The sequence below is a fragment of the Babylonia areolata genome, chromosome 18, assembly GCF_041734735.1.
Source record: "Babylonia areolata isolate BAREFJ2019XMU chromosome 18, ASM4173473v1, whole genome shotgun sequence".
NCBI classification, from domain to species: domain Eukaryota; kingdom Metazoa; phylum Mollusca; class Gastropoda; order Neogastropoda; family Buccinidae; genus Babylonia; species Babylonia areolata.
The window spans coordinates 12,009,037-12,030,237 of NC_134893.1; the positions used below are offsets into that span (position 1 = coordinate 12,009,037).

Sequence of the window (21,201 nt, forward strand, 5' to 3'; positions counted from 1 at the left end):
AATACGCTTAGTCTTTGATTCTGTTTTTATGCTTTTGTACGTTAAATCTTTTATTGTGTATGTGTTTTTAGTGTTTTTTGTAAAGCGCTTTGAGCTCCCTTTAAGGAAGGAAAGCACTCAACAAGCATTCATTATGATTATTGTTATGACACAGGTGAGCTGTCACACTCATGCTTCTCATGTTTTGACAGCCCATGCATTCTTTTTGATTTCGAAGCATAATGTGCAATGAAAGTTATTTGCTCTTTCATTTTCTTTTTAACATTAATTTAGACGTTTTTGTGCCTTCCATAACACATATCAACCCATGCACAGAACGAGCCGAACACGAAAGTAAGTTAGATGTTTTAAATGTGTATTAAACATTCTGTCATTATTCGTTATTCAATCACTATAACGAATATACAAACCATATTTCTCTCTCCTTCTCCTTCTCTCTCTCACTCTCTCTCTCCCTCTTTCTGTCTCTCTCTCTCTCTCTCTCTCTCTCTCTCTCTCTCTCTCTCTGAAACTGACATACAAACATGCGTAAAAAAGCGGTTGTTCAACTAGTGACCCACGCGCTTTCCAACGTACAAAAAAATCCGACCATTCTCTACCCGTTCCTCACACTTTTACAATTGTCATGCACCCATGTGACAGTCAACCGTGAACACATAGTTTCAGTTTCTCAAGGAGGCGTCACTGCGTTCGGACAAATTGATATATGCCACACCACATCTGCAAGGCAGATGCCTGACAGCAGCATAACCCAAACCGATCGTCAGGCTTAAGTGCACGCGTATGTTTGTGTACCTATCAGAGTGGATTTCTTCTACAGAACTGGACAGCACTCTTGTTGAGATGGATTCTTTTTCAGTGCGCCAAATGCGTGCTACATGCGGGACCAAGGTTTGTGGTCTGATCCGAACGACTAGACGCTCACTATGATTTTCCTGTCAAACTTGGGGAAAAAGGTGAGAGCCGGAATCGAACTAACACCCTCACGGACACTATTGGCAGATAAGCGTCAAAACTATTCTGCCACCTTCCTCCCTCACACTCATACACACGACACAATGCTTTTCTTTCTTTTTTTTCAGCTGGAACAGGACGTTACCGTCTTCCGAAGATCGGCGTATTGATAGCAGCACTGGCCCTCATCCTTTTCGTTGTCATTGTTATCGCTGTGGTCCTCAGTAGAAAGCTAAATGATTCTGCTGGTGAGTTGGCGGCGGTGAAATACATGACTGACTGAGATGGTACTCTGTTTCTTCTCCTTGCGTTTATTTTCTTCTTCTCTGTATCTTCTTCCCCTTTCTGTTTGTCTGTCTTTCTGACTGTTGTATCTACCCTTCCACTCAGCAACCGGGGTACTTACCTGCCTAACCACAGTTTGTTTTTTTTCTTTTTCATTTACTGCTTATTAACTTTCCGCCAGTTTAGGAAAGATAAACCCCACAAGGTGTTGGATCAAACGTTGGGTTTTAGCTTACGCAAAAACAGTTTACACGTTTCTAACAAAGGCATGGCATCCTATCCTGTGTTGAATAATGCAACTCTTTGTTTAGGAAGTGGTATTATGTTTAAATTGTTTGCATTTATACTGTGTCAGGAAGTGTGGAAGCGCTGAGGAAGAATCATGTAAAAGGGATGAGGTAGTTTTTGGAGTCAGTGGTTTTGAGTTCAGTGGAACATGTGTACTTCTTTGGGTAGTTATGTGAGGCAGCGATTTAGCTCTTATCTTGATTGGCAGCACTTTTTGTGAAAACAGTTCAGGAGTAAATTTTTATGTTGAAATGGAAAATTGTGGCCAAGTTTTTGTGTCACTCCTTTATGAGCCGCAGGCTCATGCATTTAGGCTCTGCTGCCTCTTGTTGGCATTTGATGGTCCGGGTACCAGTGCTGTAGCCGTGTAAGTATAGGTGCCTATTCCATAAACGATCCTCGCGAGACTGATAATTGAAAACTGGAAGATTGTTTTATTTAATCGAATTATTTACTTTTTCATTTGTGATTGTCTCTCGCGAATCAAATGTTATTTCAAGTTTGATTTATTATTTCACGGATCGTTTGTAGATACACTATGTTAAAGAAACCGAAATCCGGGTGAGTACAACTTTGTATATTTTTGTAGTCTGCAAAGATTTCCATTCGTGGAATCTAATTTGAGGCTACTCTAAAGATTTTGGATAGGCAGTATATGGTAGGGTGCTGAGTGTTTCAGGTGAACCTCAGTGCTTCCAACTTGCCCTGGGTCCGTAGGAGGCCCCTGGAGCTGCTCCCTCAATAACTGAGGCTGGAGGGGTCCAGTCGAGAATCGGGTTGCTGGAAATGGGACCAGGAGGGTCCAGTCAGATTTATTAGCTGCTTAGATGGATAGCCAGAAGAGGGTCTAAAATTGATTGGATGATTGCCAATATTAATTTTAAGGATCATATTATTTATTTCAAGATTTAGTTTCCTGAGAGAATGTGTGTGTGTCTGGAATAATTTGAAGTATTTTGATACATTAAGTTTGAATCATAAAGAGGGACCGTTATGAGTAGTTTTGTCTGTCTATTGGTGCGCCTTCCGAGTGAATGGAGTGATGCGTGACCGTGGAGTATGACATACCAGTATGAATTTTTTGCAAGTTCTTGTATTTATCTGTATTCGAGCATGTGGCACGATGATTCCCAGTTGTTGTCGATTCCCCAACAGAAAACACTAAACAGAAAGGCATCTCGCGGGCATATTAGAGATTTATTGAGAGGCTTGACAATAAACCTGTGTCCTTTACCTCCACCGTCCACACAAGTGCAACTGTGTATGGTCATGCAAAGCGTAGGTGTAAGACAAGAGGTCAGTTCAGACCTTTGCCAGTCTGTCATCCACATGATGTAAGAGATTATAATCGAAACAAGAATGGGGTGGATAAATCTGATCATCTCACTGAAAAACATAGTTGTCCCCGTAATGCATAGTTCTGGTGGGAAACTATTGCTGGAACAAACCCGTATATTCTCTTTCGACTTTTTGGCGGCTTGATTTCACAACAAAACCTAACCGTGAAATAGTCAAAATTGAGTAATCACGTCATACCTATGCCTGCCTCACCTCATAGAAAGAAAAAATCAGACAGCCGACTTGTCCATCCGACTTTCGACACAGATCAGCGTGATGATATAAAACTTTGCTATGTTAAATGAATGAAAGGGAAAAAAAGGTGTTATGTGTGAAACTTGTATAAGATTCGAATAATTTTATTATCTCCAACTGGAGAAATTTGGTCAGGTGCATTATCACACACACACACACACACACACACACACACACACACACAGTTCTCAAGAATTTAAAACGTGGAATAAAAGTCTTCAGAGCTCTGAATTTCAACTTAAAAGTTCTGTAGCGCCGTCTTGATGGCAGTAGCTCATACTACTTTGCTAAACTATGGGTGTCGTCAGTTGCATTCTGCTTGCTTTTCTTAACCACTCGCTTTTCATACAGGTCTTGTATACTAGCTTGTTTCACTCCCACAGTTTTACTGCATACACTCATGACATCGTTCAAAACACGCTTACTCCTCATTCCCAAACTTCCATACCAGCACATAAGTGAAACTGTGAGCACGGACTCAATACAACATCGATAGTAACTTTGAAGTATATTCGAATTTATACCAACATTTCTAAGCTTATGTAAACACAAAATTCTCGACTGGCATTTCTTATGAATGGAATCAACATTTCTGTCAAAAGTCAGCATATTGTCTAAGGTGGTCCCTAAATATCTATATTCATTGACCCTCTCCACTGTTTGACCATCTATAACAAGTTTAGCTACAGGCAAGGGGTCTTTCGAAAAATCTGTTAACATTCCTTTTGTTTTCAAAACGTTGAGATCCAGATAGTTTTCCTCACACCAAGAACAGAACTTTTTAATATCGCTGAAATAAATAGCATCAGAGTTGGACAGATCTTCAATAGCTGAATCATCATCATATTTTATGACAGGAGTTTCCTCCATGCCTCTGCAGTCATTTGTGTACAGTGTAAATAGGACAGGGGACAGCACTGTACCTTGGGGTGCACCAGTAGAAGTAGAGTTTAGAAAAGAGTGGGCAGAATGAAAACGGACTGAGTTCTATTGAGAAGAAAACTTACTATCCAAAGAGTAACCTTTGGATCAACATCCAAGCCTTGCAATTTGAGGGCAAGGAGATGAGGTTGTATTGTGTTAAAAGCAGAAGAGAAGTCGACAAAAAGGATACGAACAAAAGATCCTGTATTATTTAAATGAAGGAAAGCATTATGAAGGAGAGTTAGGATAACATCGTCAGTACTTCTGTGTGGTTTATAAGCAAACTGAAGAGGGTCAAGATGCTGTTTAGTGAAAGAAAGTAGATGGCGGAGAACAATTTTTGACTCACTTGTGTAAACAAAGTGAGTCTGTGTTTTAACCCGGTGTTCGGTTGTCTGTGTGTGTGTGTCTGTGTGTCCGTGGTAAACTTTAACATTGTCATTTTTTCTGCAAATACTTTGTCAGTTGACACTAAATTTGGCATAAAAAGAGGAAAAATTCAGTTCTTTCCAGTCATCTTGTTTAAAACAATATTGCATCTCTGGGATGGGTACAAAAAATAAAAAAAAGAAACCAAATTATATGCAAAATGAAGTCACTGTTATATATATATATTTTTTTTTATTCTCTAAACTTGGCACTTGATCTGATATTCTGACACAACAACAAGAGCAGTCATTATTATTATTATTTTTTGTTCAAACAGGAACTTCTTTTGCTAAGCATGGAAGTTATATCTATTTTGCATGTCTTTGTTGCAGATAGTAAAAAAGGGAAATTAATCTGTAATTAATGCTAAGGGGCTTAATTTGCTTTAAACTGATCTTTCTCATCTAAAAATTAATATTACATTTTGAAATTATACTCAATACATAAAAAGCTTGTGTGTCTTACTCTCAGTGTCCAGGGCTTTCACTATGTTCATTCGCCCAAGTGGTCTTTTTCGGAAAATACTACAATCAATACCACGAGTGGACTTTATAGATCTACTGGCTGAGCACTGAAGGTCATGGGCAAAAATCAATTGTGTACACATGTTTGAACAGATTCAAAGCACGTGCTCATATTCTTCGCGAACGCGAACGACGCCAATTTGTTTCAAGTTGTTGACCTGCCCGTTCAATCCTATATTCAATGTCAGGTCAGGTCATTATATCTGCTACTGGTAACCTGTAATCCAGTACAACCTGTTCAGGGTCGGGTTGCCGACGACTAAACCGGCACTCCCACCGCTCCCTTCCGGGACTGGTGAGGTGGGTGGCTAGACACCCTGATGGAGATCCATAAAAGGGCGTCGGCTCAGGAGAGCCACCGACGGCCATCTAGCTCCACCGTGCTGTGTGCATGCCACACGCAGTTGGCCCCCGGGGTGTGTCTACCCATGCATGCGAAGTCTGGATCCGGCAGAATCTGCGGAAGAAACATATCGGTTCAACGGAGAGGAAGGCAGTTACAGCAACGCACTGTGGAGTGCAGAGAGCAAGATGAGACACCGAAAGGATATCTTGGTCATCCACTGCATCCGTGTTCATCCTCCAGTCATCTCGACTTAGTCTTGCCACTGGATACTGGTGGACCCAGACGAGAGAGTGAGGTCGACGTTGCGCAACTCCTCTTCACTTTAAACAAACTCAACGCGCAAGGCATCAGTCATCCAAAATGACCTTTCATCCTTCATCATTTCATCACCCCCAAGTCCTGTGGCGACAGGCGAGCGACGAAACGACAGGTGTGGGTACACTGGCAGTCGCAGCCGCAGACCTGCACGCAGGCGGCTCAGGCCATAGGGTCGTTCTTCGTCGACAGGAGCAGCGATGGAGCTCGGCAGCCGTCTGAGCGTCTGAGCAGCCCTCTTTAGGAATGCACTGCTCACCTCCCTGGCATGAGGAAGGGGCTAGAAAAGGTGCCCTAAAAATTGCCTGCTCCATATCACCCTGGCCAGCATACCGCGGCTGGCAGGGACCCTACATCAGCGGTCGAAACAAAAAGAAAGAAAAGAAAAAAACAAGGATCGTTCCTCTCACCATTGGTGCTTGGAACATAAGGACTCTCCTGGACAGAGATAACGCGGACAGACCCCAAAGGAGAACGGCACTAGTTGCATCGAACTGGCCAGATACAACATTGACATCGCAGCCTTGAGTGAGACTCGGCTTGCAGGCGAAGGCGAGCTCTGTGAACGGGGATCTGGTTACACCTTCTTCTGGAGTGGACGAGGAAGCGAAGAGCGACGTGAGGCTGGCGTTGGTTTTGCAGTAAAAACAGCACTTGTCAGCAAGCTAGCTGGAATCCCAAAGGGAGTCAACGATAGGCTTATGACCATGAAACTCCCACTGGCATCTGGCCAGAAGCACCTCACCATTGTCAGTGCCTACGCACCAACCCAGATGAAGTGAAGGCGAAGTTCTATGAGGACCTTCACTCTGTCATAGCTGCTATCCCTAAAGCAGACAAGCTCATCATTCTTGGGGACTTCAGTGCTAGAGTTGGCTCTGACTACATCTCCTGGGATGGAGTGATTGGAAAGCACGGTGTGGGCCACTGCAACCCATATGGATTGTTTTTGCTTCAGACCTGTGCAGAGCACGGACTGCTGATAACCAACACAGTTTTCTGCCTCCCTACCCGTAACAGGACGTCATGGATGCACCCTCGCTCAAAGCATTGGCATCTCATCGATTATGTCATCGTCAGGAAAAGGGATTGGCAAGATGTACGTGTAACAAAGACCATGTGCGGCGCCGAGTGTTGGACAGACCATCGCCTTGTAGTCTCGAAGCTGAATATTCGAATCCAGCCCAAGAGACGCCCCCAAGGCCAAAAGGCTCCAAAACGGCTCAACATCGCTAAGCTGAAAAACATCACCATCAAACAGTCCTTTGTGGAGCTGCTGGAAGATCGTCTGGAATCCGCCTCTCTGGACAACCAGAATGTGGAGTCTGACTGGAGGACCCTGCGTGAGCTGATCTATAGTACAGCTTCAGAGACCCTGGGACCCATGACCAGAAAGCACAAAGACTGGTTTGATGAAAACTGTGATGAAATCAAGCAGCTTCTGGATGAGAAACGCCGTCTGCATCAAGCCTACCTGAGCAACCCAAAGTCCACATCAAAAAAGGATGCGTACGATGCCATCCTCAGGACTGTTCAGCAAAAGTTACGCCAGATGCAGGATAAGTGGCTGAGTGACAAAGCTGATGAGATCCAGGGATATGCTGACAGGCATGATATGAAGAGGTTCTATGATGCCTTAAAAGAAGTCTATGGCCCCACATCCTCAGGATCATCCCCCCCTCCTCAGTGCAGATGGGAATACCTTGATCACCGAGAAAGAGAAAATTCTCGCTGGGCTGAGCACTTCAACAGTGTCTTAAATCGCCCTTCCTCCATAAATGATGAAGCCATAGACCGTCTCCCACAAGTCCCCATCAACGAAGCACTGGACGGTCTGCCAACACTTCTTGAGACCCAGAAAGCAATCCGTCTGCTATCCAGTGGCAAAGCACCTGGCTCAGACTCCATACCAGCAGAGGTCTACAAGGATGGAGGCACTGTGCTGACTGAGAAGCTCCATCAGCTGTACTCACTCATGTGGAAAGAAGAGACAATCCCCCAGGATTTCAAAGATGCATCTATCATTCACTTGTACAAGTGAAAGGGGAACCGGCAAGCCTGTGATAACCATCGGGGCATTTCCTTGCTCTCCATCACAGGCAAGATACTTGCCAGGATCCTACTAAACCGCCTCACAGCACACCTTGACTAAGGTCATTTGCCTGAGAGCCAATGTGGATTCCGGAAAGAGTGCGGAACCACTGACATGGTGTTTGCTGCAAGGCAGCTGCAAGAGAAATGTCAGGAGCAAAATGCTGATCTGTTCTCCACCTATGTCGACCTCACAAAGGCCTTCGACACTGTGAGTAGAGGGGGACTGTGGAAGATCATGGCCAAGTATGGATGCCCTCGGAAATTTATTTCCTTGGTCAGCCAATTCCATGAAGGCATGCAGGCTCGAGTCCAGGACAATGGTGAAACATCTGCTCCTTTTCCTGTCACAAATGGTGTCAAGCAAGGCTGCGTCCTGGCTCCAACGCTGTTCAGCCTCATGTTCTCTGCAATGCTTACTGAGATGGCGATGTTGGAATCGGCCTAAAGTACCGAACAGATGGCAAGTTGTTTAACCTCAGAAGGCTTCAAGCAAAAACGAAGGTCATGACAGACATCATCAGAGACTTTTTGTTTGCTGATGATTGTGCCCTCAACGCTGGATCTGAAGCTGACATGCAACTCAGCGTCGACAAGTTTGCCACTGCCAGCAGGAACTTCGGCCTTACCATCAGCACGAGGAAAACTGAAGTTCTCCATCAGCCAGCCTCAGGGAAACCCCACGTTGAACCCAACATCACAGTCAACGGTCAGAGACTCAGTACGGTGGAGCGGTTCACATACCTTGGCAGCACACTGTCACGAAATGCGACCATCGACGATGAAGTGAACGTCAGGACTGCAAGAGCAAGCGCAACTTTTGGTAGACTCAATGCAAATGTCTGGAACAGAAAAGGCATTAGTCTTGAGACCAAGCTAAAGGTCTACAGAGCAGTAGTTCTCCCCACACTACTGTACGCCTGCGAAACTTGGACAGTGTACCAACGACATGCCAAGAAGCTGAACCACTTCCACACAACATGCCTTAGGAAGCTACTGAACATCAAGTGGCAAGACAGGACCCCAGACACAGAGGTGCTCGCAAAAGCCACCCTTCCCAGCATCTTCACCATCCTGATGCAGTCCCAGCTTCGCTGGGCTGGACACGTGGCGCGCATGCCAGACCATCGGCTGCCCAAAAGGCTCTTCTATGGCGAGCTGCAACAAGGGAAGAGATCACACGGAGGTCAGAAGAAGCGCTTCAGAGATACTCTGAAAGTCTCTCTGAAAGCGTTTGATATCAACCCTGACTCCCGGGAGGAATCTGCAGTGGACCGTGACAAATGGCGCACTGCTGTGCACAAAGGCGCCAAGTTGTGCGAGGCCAACAGGACTGCTGCAGCTGTTCAGAAGAAGCAGGCCAGAAAGTCATGGGCAAACAAGCTCCCTGACAATGATATGCCTGTCTTTGTCTGCCCCAACTGTCAGCGAACATTTCGTGCGCAGATTGGACTATTCAGCCATCTGCGCATTCACAGATAGATTAATGAGCATCCTCCTCCCCACCCCACCACCACCCTCCCCCCATCCCCCAGTTGGATGACAACGATGGTGATCATCGATCTCGATGCACACACCACCACCATATTCAATCGACAATACACGATAACATGTGATGGTTGGAGAAGGAGACCGTTACATATTTATTCAGAGAAAGATTTGTGAACGCCTCATCACTTACTGGATTATGCTCCAAACTGCCATAAAAATATCCATAGGATCAGTCGGAATTCACAGTTACAAATAATAAACCATGAGAGTTAATACCCTTGAATTGATGAACCGCAAAAATGTCCAGTCTTGACTTTTCTCAAAATGAAGCCCTTTTCACTTCATACGACGTTTAGAAGTACTTGTACTTGGCTCTGCATGTTATTAGTTTAACAAAATACTCAATTTTGTTATCAACTTTAAAACTATAAAACTAAAATGAACATAAAAGGGAAATTGAATCGACCGTGTCAACCAGGTGTAACTAAACTTAGACATCTATCTAGATCCAGGTAAAACGGTAAATGTTGCAGTGTGATTGCAGTGATAGCCACGTCTCCTTTACCTCGGACTTAAAAAGAATTTTTAATTGCCCTTAAAGATTTTTTGAATGCCCAAGATACACCAGAATAATATTATTTAAACAGCGTTCTCATGGCGATTGCCGCAATCGATTTATCGCCCTTTACTAAAAAGCATGTTTAAGTGTTATACTTTTGAACGTCAGTTAAGGAGCCACGATAGTGTAATAGGTAAGACAGTTTCTTCTGACTCGAACACGCGGGGTTCGAATCTGCCGTTAGGACTTTTTTTTCTTTCTTCTTTTTCTTTTAACCCGAAGCTTTATAATAACAAATACAGAACACATTTTAACGATTAGATTTTTTTTCAGGTGTATCACAAGTGAGTCTTGAAGGCCTTGCCTCTCTTGTTTCAAAGCATTTCATCACTATTGAAGTCAGGACGATAATCATTTATTGCGGCTGTTTTTTTTTGTTTGTTTGTTTGTTGTTGTTGTTGTTTTTTGTTTTTTCTTGGGGGTAGGACAGATAGTAGATTTTTTTTTCCAGATGCTGGGGACAGAGCTGTCCTTCAGAGACCAGTTGAAAATTTTACAGAACACGTCACACAGCTGGGAAGCACATGTTTTCAGTAATTTTCCGCATATATTGTCTGGGCCAACTGCCTTCGTGTCATTCAGTTTTAAAAATAGTCAACCTTTGCATCGATCTCAAAATCCTGACCTGTGTTCCTATCTTTGATCTTTTCATGCAACTGTGAGATAACACTATCCAGTTCCCTCCCCAGATCATTCCTTTCAAAGCAACAGTAGAAATTATTAAGTTTATTTGAAAAATCAAGCTGTTCATCCCTTTTCATTTCACAAGCTACTGTTTTCCTTTGCGTTTCTCCAGTGATAATTTTTAACCCATCCCATGCATCTTCCATTTTTCCTTTCTGAAACTGTTGCTCTACTTTTGATTTGAATTTCCTCTGTCCCCTCCGCAATTCCCCTCTAAGCTTCTTTTGTATCAGTTTCCTATCTTTCTTGTTCCCTGACTGAAATGCTACCTTTTTCTCGTTTAAAATGGCTTTGAGAGACTTTGAGATCCATGGTTTGTTGCTGGGGAAAAGTTTGATTATTTTTGTTGGAATTATCATGTCTTCACAGAAACTGATATAAGAGGCAACAACATCAGCTGCTTCATGAACATTCTCACATGGGTCAATCAACACACTCCAGTCAGTACAATAAAACATCCTCTCAGTTCATCCACACTCTCTGACGTCCAAACTTTCACACTCTTTTTCACAATCGGCTCTATCTTTATCTTTGGTCTGTAGGCTGGATTAAATGAACAACATCATGATCAGATGCACCCACTGGTGCCAGGGGAACAGATTTGTAGGCATTAGGAATGTTCCCTTAACATAGATCGACTGTCTTGTCCAGTCGGGTGTGGCAGGAAACATATTGTTTAAAAGAAGGTAAGGCTTTCTTTAAATCACAGTGATTAAAATCTCCAACAATAAAACACGGGGCGTCGGCAGAAACGAGTTGAAGGTCGCGAACAACGCCTGCGATTGTCTTTCCTGCACGTGCAGCAGATGCCTGGTCAAAGACTGGGGCGTACACAACAGTCAGAAAAATGCGGCCGAACTCACGTGGCAGATATCGAGGCCTCAGCGACACTGTTATGAGTTCAAATTCTGGAGTACACAATTGCTTTTTTACACACATTCGCACTGTCACACCACTTTTCGTTGACATACAGGCACACGCCACCACCCATTTTCTTCCCCACTTTCTTGCAGTCTCTGTCCATTCTGTACGGAGTGTTAAAAAACCGTTGATCGCAACACATTCATTCGACACTTTCTCACTAAACCAGGTTTCGGTAAAACAAAGCACACACGCGTTCCTAAAATCACTTAAAACTCGACAATTTGCTCGTACTTCATCTAAATTACAGTTTTTGCCGTTTGGGTTAAGAGATCTGACATTAGATAAAATCATAGATGGTAGTGGGGGGTTAGTACTATTTTTCTCAGTCTTCTCTTCATGCCTCCTCTCTTTCGTGCTTTCTTTCTCTCACCTGCTTCATTCTTTTCATCACAAATAACGTCACGAGGAAACAGTTGCTCAGTAAAAGCGGATGGATCGCGCACTGACCGTAAACTGAGAAGGAAATCACGGTCGTAATGTAAGGCGCCTGTACCTCCTCGCTGTCCGCCATTTGAACCACCCGGTGACACAAAAACACCAAAAACACAAGTCCAGAATACAGCCAGCACCACCACAAACAGCATCACAATTGTCATACTCTTCATCTTTAACACCTTGCACACCACTTTGAAACAATATTAAAGCACAAGGACAGGGCGAGGACAGCAAAAACACGGATGAAGCACAGAGCACAAACACCTGCATGTCGCCCCCTCGTGAAGCGCCACCTATGTATGTATGGGGGTATATTTTGGTATTTAGTTATTTGTTGAATTTTCTTTTGGGGTTTTGGAAAACAGAATTTTTGTATTCTATTCTTGTGTTCTAGAAAACACAGCAGACAACCCCACCGCCACCTCCATCACCGCCGCTCACAATGCAAACAACACTACAACCCAGGAGTCTTCCTCCTCTATAAGCCAGGAGCCTTCCTCCACTATAAGCCAGGAGCCTTCCTCCACTATAACCCAGGAGCCTTCCTCCACTATAAGCCAGGAGCCTTCCTCCACTGAATTCTCTTCGACAACGAGCACAGCACGTGAGGTGTTTTTGTTGTTGTTGTTGTTGTATTTTTGTTTGTTTCCTGCCTCTCTCTCACTCTCACTCTCTCACTCTCTCTCTTGCTCGCTCGCTCTGTGTGTGTGTGTGTGTGTGTGGTAAATCAAAGACATCGCATAGACCGGAAGTCAATTTTGCTTCAAAAAAATGAAACTGCAACTGTATCAGAAGCTGTTGGTGTTCATGCTATTACCGTCTGTTCATGAGGCGGATACACCACTTTCCATATTGATGATTGTATCATTCTACCCAGGTGTAGCAGCCTGTTCGTACCCTAGTGGTTTTCACCCCGGGATCAAAGCTAGTTAGTCCAGGGTATCTCTAAACTAGCCTGGAATGACCCAACGTAGATAAATTTGACCGTGTCTGAACGCCTTCTTCACCACATCCCCTGTCACATTTTACACCAGTGGATAGGGGTCGGGAGAATGGGGTGGGTGGGGGGGGGGTCATTCTGGGCTCGTTAAAAATAACCCCAAGGGTAAATTTGGAGCAGTTGGAATTTATCCCTTCCCACACTTATCTGACACTGACTTCCAGTGAAGGGGAAATGGGGTATTTTTGGCAGACTGCCAGTGTCCTGGCGTAACGGGCCAGACTCTCCCCTATCCAGAGTAAGCTCCTATATAAAGTGGCCTAGTCCAGAACATGCCCCTGTATAATCTGGCATTATCCAGAATATACCCTGGATATACCCTGGATATAAAGTTGCCTCGGCTTCTTCAGTTTATATCTCGTGTGCCATGTTATACCCCCCCCCCCCCCCCGCACGCGCCCCCCCCCCACCCCCTCCCCGTTTCTCTCTCTCTCTGTCTCTCTCTCTCTCTCTCTGAGATACATTGACATTTGAAGGGTGTGAATTGCCAAGAATTACAATCTTAGAACGTGGGCTATGTGAACTGCAATGGAATATTTTTACACAATGTTGATTAAATCCCGACCAATGGGCTTTTTATTCAAAATGAGAAAAGTTCAAAGCAACCAGTTTACTTTTTGTTTCGATAAAAGTGACTATTGTCTTATCATAATCGCGAAGTTGCGTATCGAAAATTTTCGACATGGAACACTGTTTTAAATTTTATGTTTTGGTGTGAAATTTGTTCTGGTCTGATCCAACCCTGATCTCCTATGGTGTGCCACAAGGCTCTGTCCTGGCCCCCGTTCTGTTCGTTCTGTACACTGCTCCTCTTTCTGATGTCATTTCTGACCATTCTGTTCTTCACCACTCTTTTGCTGATGTTACTCAGCTATAAAAGTCTGCAGAACCAAACCAAGTACACAGTCTGATTCTGTCAATGCAGGATTGTATTCTCGATGTTAAATGCTGGATGACATGCAACAAACTAAAGTTAAATGATGACAAAACTGACGCTATGATTATTTCCTCTGCAAGAATGACCACATCTACTTCTTTTCCTGCCTCTGTTGTGTTTGGTGATGCCACAGTTCAGTTATTTAAATCAGCAAGGAACCTTCGAGTCATTCTTGACTCAAACCTCAGCATGCATGCTCATGTAGTAAATCTGATATGCATAGTCAATTGTGAACTTCGTCGCATCAACTCTTTTCGTCAGTACCTTTCTGTTGAAACTACTAAAACTCTTATTTCTGCTTTTGTGCTGTCACGAATCGACTACTGTAATTCTCTTCTCATAGGCTGTCCACATAATACTCTTCAGCGAATTCAAAAACTTCAAAACAATGCTGCCCGTCTGACTCTCAGAGTCTCACATGCTGATCACATTTCTCCTCACCTCCGCACTTTACATTGGCTCCCCATTGAAGCGAGAATTAAATACAAAGTTGCGTGTCTCTGCTATTCTGCTTTCCACTCCGCAGGACCCACATATCTTTCTGACCTTATCAGTGTTTTCACTCCCGCAAGAAATCTCCGCTCCTCCTCTATTACCTTTTGAAACTTCCTCGTGTCAATACAAGAACTTATGGTGAACGTTCTCTCTTCTTTCCTGCTCCTCACATCTGGAAAAAACCTTCCTCATCATATCCGTGCATCTGATTCTATTTCTGCTTTTTGCTCATCACTAAAAACTCATCTTTTCAAAACCTATCTATAAGCACTCTCAGCTTCCTTGTTCTCCAACACGACCCGTCAGCTCATGTTGGATGTATGTATAGTGGGAAAGGGAGAGTGTGTGTGTGTAGAGGGAGGGTGGGGGATAGGGGAGGGTTTTTTGAGAAAGTGGTCATGAATGTTTTATGTAACTTTTAATATTTTTCGTTCATGTAAAGCACTCTGAGCTCTTAGAGAGAAAGGGCGCTATATGAATGTACATTATTATAATTATCATTATAAGTCCAGAATGTCTCCCTTCATCCGCTTCCACCACATCGTAATGTGGAGAGGCATCAGCACAACTTAGCCTCAAACCTTCCCCATTCCCTTACTTTAGTCACGATGGAGTGTGGAGGAGTTTAAACACAGGCCATTACAGTAGGTCTCCCATACCTTTACTTCCACTGAGTTGTAATGGAAAGGGGGAAGAGGGTCACAAAAGACTGTCCCAAACGACTCCACCTTTTTCATAGCTTGACTGGGGCCGTAGAAACGGGGTTATTTCAAACTGGAGAGGATCGATCTGGACTGGCTCTAAATGATCCTGGGATCATTCGAGGCAAGCAAAAATAAACCCCCCCCAAAACAAAAGAACAACAAAAAAACAACAACAACAAACACATAAAAAATAGCACAAGTGACATGAGGTACAAATATCTTATTGCTGATCCACTGTAGTCTACATTTCGAAATTTGAACTTTGTCATTGATAATAATAAATTATTTGTTTACGGACATTCAGAAAGGTTATTTCAGCCATTCGACAGCATGGAAGAATCTACATTTTCTCATTCACTATTTTATTCAGGATCACATCCGGCTGGTGGAAATGATGTCAAAGTAAACACCAAGAACACACCAACGGAAGCAGACAACGCCACGACCGGCCACGTCATCTGCACATTGTATCGGTAACATGCTGGACAGGTAGGGACGACGCACACACAGTTTTCTTACAAGGAGATAGTAGGCTAATCTCATACAAAATCATTGCAGTGATCTTGGAAAATAGCCCTCTTAACATCAACAAAACTCAGATCTCATCAATCAAATCTGTCTTTGCTTTGCTGATTAAAGCTGGCGTTCTCATAGTTTATTGCAGTGATCCTGGAAAATAGACCCCATAACATCAACAAAAACCAGATCTGATCAACGAAATCTGTCTTTGCTTTGCTGATAAAATGATAAAATCCGGTGTTCTCACTCTTTGTTCTTTTGGTGTTGTATTTTCCAGGAGGAGGTTAATATATATATATATATATATATATAGAGAGAGAGAGAGAGAGAGAGAGAGAGAGATAATGGTAATATATCAATATAGATAATGGTAAACGAGAATTCTTTGCCTTACCTAGTAAACTGTTTGTAATATTAATGCTTACGACATGGAGGTCAGCACAGAGAAGTCAAAGGTCATGGTCAACAGCACAACTAACATCAGTGCCAACATAACCATGAATGGTGAGCCCTTGGAAGAAGTGACCAGCTTCAAGTACCTGGGAGCAACCCTGTCCAAAGACGGCACCTGCACAGCAGAAATCCGAAATAGGATTAATTCTGCAACGGCAGCGATGGGCAGACTGAACAGGGTATGGAAGAGCAACATCAGATTCCACAAAAAATTCCTGCTCTACAAGTCACTGGTGGTCTCCATCCTCTTATATGGATGTGAGACATGGACACTGATGGCAGAAACAGAAAGAAGAATCCAAGCATTCGAAACCAAGTGCTTGAGGAGACGACTACACATCTCCAACAAGGAGCACAAGACCAATGACTTTGTGCGGAACCTGGTCAGCAACCTTGTTGGGCCCCAAGAACCACTGCTGGCGACTGTCAAACGACGGAAGATGGCATGGTTTGGTCACGTCAAACGACATAACACCCTCTCCAAAACCATCCTGCAAGGGACTGTAGAGGGAGGGCGCAGACGGGGACGGCAGAGAAAGAGCTGGTCCGACAAAGTCAAGGAATGGACCAAAATGATGATGACAGATCTCCTCACCACAGCTGCCAACAGAACGGCGTGGCGAGCTATGACATCTTCCTCATATCCCCCCAACGACCCCAACGGTCGAGGGAATGAGTGAGCGAGTGAGTGAATATTAAACAGCTGCTTAGAGGTGGCGCGGGCAAGTATCTTAGCACTGGCGAATTTGTCAAGATCTTTGAGGACGAGATTGAGTTTTTCAGCATCAAGCAGACTTTTAAATACAGAAATGTCAATGGTGGTTATGTTTCTGGCTTCAACAAGTACTGGGACAGGAGGGGGTTTGGAAAGGTTCAGTTGCATTTGCACAGTGAAAGTGATCTGAAGACAGTGTTATCAACAGAAATGGTATGCATTTGATAGTTTATCAAAGTGAAAGTTAAAATCTCCTATAATGAGACAAAGATATATAAAAGACAAATATACCGCCGTGAACATCAGTGTAGCTGTTCCTATCGTTTTGTACAATGTGTCTTCAGAACTTTTATCATCTTGCGACACCCCTGCCTCCTCTCCCAGATGGAGACAATGACTACATCCTTTCAACCACAGTCTTCACGAATCTGCTGACATCGAACTTTACCACGAACTTAACTTTTTTTTTAATGGGGTTTATGTACAGTTCCACAGCACTTGATTGTTAGAAAGTTTGAAAACTGCCACACTCTAGCAAAAAACAAACAGCAAACCAAAACCAACCAAAAATTATTTTAAAAAAAGGAAAATTCAGATGAACCCTAAGTCATCGGAGTAGTGTGTGTGCGCGCGCGTGTGTGTGTGTGTTTGTGTGTGCGCTCTCTCTCTATATATCTCTCTCTGTGTTATTAATTATATTATCTTTCTATTATTTTTTCAGGGAGAAACGCAGAACGCACCAACAGATGACTACAGCACTGTCGATTTCATCAAGCCACCACCACCACCCCCTCCCCCAAGAGCCCTCAGAAAATGCCGATCCACTGTTTCAAGGTGTTAGGACTGATCCATATACGCTGCCCAACATCTGATTAAAACAATGGAGTTGATGCCCTGCCTTCGTTGTCTGTTTGCCTGCCAGCCTGTCACTCTTGACTTTATTCTTATTATGTACTGGCGATAGATTTGTTAGATATGCGCCCATGTGTCTTTACAAAGCATTAAATTACAAAGAAAGAGGTGTTGGTCTGATGGCTGCCTCCGTAATCTTGATGATCGTTCTTCTTCAGTGTGCTAGTTCATGATTATCTATAACTGGTTATGAATTGATTTCTTTCCTCCTGTCGCGAGGGCACAGGTTACTGCCGTAAATATAACATTGGGTCTTGAGTCTCTCTCTTTCTCTGCTCCCTCCCTCCCCCTTTTCTCTCCCCTCTCTCGCTCTCTTTCTGCTCCCTCCGCTCCCCCCCTCTCTCTCTCTTTCTCTTCATTGTTACTCACAAAATGTTGTCGCTTTTTGATAATGTGTTCATGCCTCCCCCCCACCTGTCGATCTCTCAATGTCTGTCAATCTCTTTCATTTTTCCGTCGCCCTCTTTTTTTCTCCCCCCTCGCCCCCCCCCCCCCCCAACCCCCCCCCCCCCTCTCTCTCTCTCTCTCTCTCTCTCTCTTCTTGCACAACATTGCTGCGCTGACTTAAGTGTCGACACGAACCAATTTTTTTTTAATCACCTCAACTGATTGACGTTAGCTAGTTATGTGTTAAATAGTCCAGTTGGTTGTTTATTGTTGGTCCCCACATGAACCTCTTTTCAAATAATAATATACAGAAGTAGTGCATACAATATTTGATTATTGATCTTTTTTTTTCTTTTTTTTTTGGTCCAAATCCCGCTTCCCCCGTCCCGCCTCTCACACACACCCTTCCAGTATTATGTTTTTTTCTTTCTCCAATCACTGACACTCACCCTCTCCATTTTAGATTTTGTACTTTATCTTTTCCACATTCTGTTCTCTCCCTCTTCCTTTCTTAGTACCCTCCCACTCCCCCCCCCCCCCCCCAACCGCAACCGCCCCCCCCCCCTTTTCATTCGAATATAAAGAAATGTCGATTTCTAATTAATAATAACAATCATCATGATAGAAATGATAATAATCCAAATAATAATAATAATATCATTTATTTTCAGTCTAATATCATCTTGGATAAATAAACGAACGAAGAAGGCAGAGGTGTGGAAAGGAAACCCTCCCTTATACTTCATCTGTATTGATAAATAAGAAAACTCCACCAACATGTTACAATTCGTGGACTGGCGATTTCCACAGCTCTGACGAGCAACAAGCATCAACGCAGCCAACATCTGCAGGTTAGTGCACGATAAATTCAAGTCACTGCAACAGACATTACGCCATATCACCGAGGAGATTGACACTTTGAAAGATCAAGTACAGGAAGACAGGAACGACATACAGGACTTACAAGATGAAATAGAAGCCATTCTTCAGCGCCTTGAAAAGCTGGAGCAAAAACAGGAGACCACAGAAATGGACGCCAAACGGTACAACCTCAAGTTCGGCGTTCCTGAACCACGGAAAGGTATGATTTATCCATGTGTTGAGCAGATCGTCGACATTCTTAACGATTACTCTTACGACGAAACATGGAAACTGTTGCACCCCGACCCTCCTGGGACTGGACTTACCTTCTCACACAGAAGGAATCAGGAAATTGGAAAGTTAAATAAGTTTTATTCCCAATCAAACAATTGCAAATACAAATGACAATAAAGTAAACTCCCAAACAAAAATATACTGTTACGAACTATGGCATACAACACTCGTGCAATCAAAGCACACACTTGCACGCACACGCACACACGTACACATGATCACACACACACACACACACACACTTGGATCCCAGTGATGACTGATGAAAGTCGATGATGGATGTATTTTCTGCCCTCCATCCGAAGTTGGAACATGAAGGAAAGAATGGGAGGGGACAATCACAAGTCTTGACCTCTCCCACCTACCCCTGACCGCAAACGGTGAGCGGCACTGTTGAAGGGGCTGGGGGAAAAGCTGGAGTGATGAGGTTCCACACAAGATGATAAACGACGATGACTGAGACGAGGGACGACGATGAGAAGATGGATGAAAGGGTAATGTTCGGGAAGGGTCAAGGGACGCAACTGGGCTGGGAAAAGGGAAGCAAAGGAAAAGGGACGAAAGGGAATAGCTGGGTCATAGTGTCTGTGCCCAACTTAGGATGGCGTTGCAGTCTGGCGAAGAGACGCTGGCCCGTTTGCCGTCCCAGCGGACTCAGGCGGAAGAGGAAATACTAAGAACAGGAACAGGCCTAAAAGGCCAATGTTACTATGACAGTAATACCACGAACTTATATAAAAATTAGAAGAACGATTTTAAAACTAATTCAATTATGTTATTATAAAATCTGCTTTAATCACTGCACTTGGCAAACATGGCTCAATTTCAGTACGTGGTTTACATAAAACCCAACCAACTACAAAACAACAACCACTACTACTACTACTACCACTACCACTTCTACTGCCACTACCAACATCATTACTTGGGAAATGAACTTTCCGGGTCCTATTGATATACGGAAGAATTACAACGATGCATTCTACTAAAAAATCCCCCAAATATTGGGAAGCTTTTTATCTACGAAGAGTAATGATTTAATTAAGTGCAACAAGAAAGTCAACATCAAACGAGCTAGCAAACTAATTTTACATTATACAGAATCATTACGAAAGAGACCCCTTCCTATTCATCCAATGTAGCATTCACACAAAAAATAAGAACATTTAAATGTTTAACTAAACATATGTACTAGCTACTCAATGGAACAACTTAGTTTGTCAGGAAACCCGACTTCAACACACACAGGTGTTTTGCAAAACTGGGCAACACATATTGCCACACACACAACATCCACATGTATGTTACTTTTGAGAGCTCTTCCGCGCGTCTGCCTTCCAAAAACCAGTTTTAAATTTTCAGCTGCTGCTTCCCTGGGTGCAGCTTAATGGGGGGAAAAAACAGCACGTGAAAACCCAAGAAATGACACTATATGAAACTCAAGCACAAAACAGGCGTTCGACACACGAAATAGCAAAAAGATCAAAAGGTAAAAAATGTAATCTATCTCGCGACAGAAACTGTCCGATGTTAGACATGCTTTTTGGGTTGGGGACTTCCGTCAGCACAGTGATGACCCCCGACCTGTGGTAGTCCAGTTTTCTTTGTGGACAGACAAAATTCCTGTTCTCACTGACAAGGAATGAGGGAAGAGCTGCAACGGGATGGTATCAAAGTCACCTCCGATCTGACATCAAGTCAACGAGAGATGATGGAGTTCTACAGAAAGCAAGGTCAGTCAGTTTATTACCGCAACGGACGTCTACATTTTCTACATAGGTCTCAACAAACCAGCAACAGAAATCCACATTTTCATCATCAGGAGCGTGATTTTGAACTATCTGGAAAAGCCTCCAGTGATGTTAGACAGGCTCTGCACGATAAAGACTGGCCACGCCTCTCACGCTGCAGATGGAACGAACATGAAACGGGTCACGGTCACCGGCAAGGACAGAGCCGGTCTGGTGAGGGATGGAGGGCAGACAGGACCACTGACCACAGACACCAACACACCAGTGACAG

General features: G+C 43.6%; 1 long non-coding RNA gene across 1 annotated transcript; it reads left to right on the top strand.

Annotated features, from left to right (window-relative positions):
- The first annotated feature begins 1,088 nt into the window (after nucleotides 1–1,088).
- Nucleotides 1,089–17,563, top strand: LOC143292671 (uncharacterized). The gene is made up of 4 exons (XR_013056676.1): nucleotides 1,089–1,202; nucleotides 12,297–12,506; nucleotides 15,409–15,527; nucleotides 17,447–17,563. It is a non-coding gene; the product is annotated as an uncharacterized LOC143292671 (long non-coding RNA).
- The last annotated feature ends 3,638 nt before the right edge of the window (nucleotides 17,564–21,201 follow it).